The sequence below is a fragment of the Ictidomys tridecemlineatus genome, chromosome 5 (assembly GCF_052094955.1).
Source record: "Ictidomys tridecemlineatus isolate mIctTri1 chromosome 5, mIctTri1.hap1, whole genome shotgun sequence".
Lineage (NCBI taxonomy): Eukaryota > Metazoa > Chordata > Mammalia > Rodentia > Sciuridae > Ictidomys > Ictidomys tridecemlineatus.
In genome coordinates, this window is record NC_135481.1 from 199,289,192 (window position 1) to 199,291,249 (window position 2,058).

The window sequence follows — 2,058 nt, forward strand, 5'->3', positions numbered from 1 at the left end:
ACAGGAGAGGAGGAGTCCCTTGGCTCCCCCAGCTGCCTCAAAGCCAAACTGCACATCCAGTGATGCCACCCTGGAATGAGGACAAGGCCCTCCATGGGACTCGGGCACACCAGGGGCCTCTCAGCGGGAGGGTGGCAGGAAGGTCAGAACACCAGGCCGTCCTCCTGCACAGGGTGCTTCTCCAGCAGCATGGCCCTGGGGGGCTTTTAGGCCCTGGGCAGACCTGGAGGGCCTAGGGGGTTACTAACCTACCCCTGCCTCAGTTTCCCCACTGGTGCAACAGCCTCAGCTTCATCCTGGTTGCTGAAGCCTGGAGCAGCTGGTTTACAGCCAGAATAGAGCAAGTGTGCATTGCACAACTAAGGTCCCCATTGTCCTGTTGGACAGGAAGGGGACTGAGGCAGAGCTGGGCAGTGACACCTGCCCTGGCTTGAACCTTGGAGGGGTCTCTGGTGACCCCGGCTCAAGGCTATCGCTGAGGCCTCTGATACTTGCCCTGCCAACCTCCACAGAGCTCAAGTCTCCAGAGCAGGCAGCCCCACCTAGTCATTGATTCCCTCAAGAGCAATTTAGGACTTTCCAGGATTAATTGCAGCAGTCGGTAGCTGGGCCATCGCCACACCTGGAAGTCACTAATTAGGAGCCTAATTGGCCTCAGGTCCGCCACTTCTCACCGAGGGCTGGTTTGCAGCTAATGACTGTGTCCAGAAAGCACGACACAATTGGTACTTACACCTCCAAGGCCCAGGAGTGCACCAGAGGGCTCTTCTGACTCCACAGCAATCTAGACCACCTAAACCAGGATGCTTGGAGCAGGGGGGCTGCCCGGGGGACAGACTGAGGGGAGGGAGGCGGCTGGAGGTGGTGGAGGTGGGTGGCCCGGAGGGCTGGGAGGTGGCCTGGGGCTGGCAGTCTGCTCTGCCTGCTGTGGCCCATCAGTGGGTCCTCTTCTTCTGTCTTGTTTTGTTCTTAAGGAAGAAGAGTGAATTTAGGAAGCTGTAAACACAGTCGGTGACTTACAGATTGTTCTCCTCTAATTGGGTTTATGCCAGGGCTGTGATGGATGTCCACAGCACGCATTCCAGAACGCTGGCCCCGCAGGGCGAGCTGCCTGTCCTCTGGGGAAACAGCGCTTGTTGCCCACGTTCCAACGCTGGCCGCTGGCCGAGAGAAAGGGCAGCCAGGAGGGCAGTGGAGGCTGCAGCAGAGATTCCCCACCTGGGAGACCCCAGCAGACTGTGGGAGTGAGCAGACGCCTTGTTGGGCAGACAGGGAGGGCCCCTCCCCCCCAGCCCAGCCCAGCCCCAACCCATCACCTCCCCTCCTCACTGTCCTCTCTCCTCCCCTGTTTTTCCTCTCCTCTCCCCCCTCCCTCTCCCCCCTCCTCCTGCCTCACTCTCCTCCTCCTGCCCCTTCCCCTTCCCATTCAGAAAGCCCTCCTCCAGAAAACTGCCTTCCCTCCCCTCCCCCTCCCTCTCCTCCCCTCCCCTTCCTCCCCTCCTCCTCCCCTCCCCCTCAGTCTCCTCTCTCCCCTCCTCCATCTCCCCTCCCCCCTCCCTTCCCTGTCCCCTCCCCTCCCCCTCCCCTCCCCCTCCCCTCCCCCTCCCCTCCCTCTCCCCCTCCCCTCCCCCTCCCCTCCCCCTCCCCTCCCTCTCCCCCTCCCCTCCCCTCCCCCTCCTCCTTCCCTCCCCCTCCTCCTCCCCTCCCCTCCCCCTCCCCTCCCCCTCCCCTCCCCCCTCCTCCTCCCCCCTCCCCCTCCATCTCCCCTCCTTCCCTCCTTCCCCTCCTCCCCTCTCCCTCTGAGCTCCAATTCCTGGCCCATGCTGCCCCCACAGCCTCTCTCCACTTCTGTGGCTGGAAGGAAGGTTCTTGGATCTGAGCTACTGAACTGAGAAGACGTGGGGAAGGTGCCTTGGGGGCAGGAGGGCTCTGGGCTCAGAGGCTGGTTGTAAACCAGGGATCTCGGCCACTCTGGGCAGAGTGACTTCATCGAGGGAGCAGAGCAGAGACTGCAGGGGCCACAGAGCTCCTGGCTCTGCTGCTGTCCCAGAGCCTGTG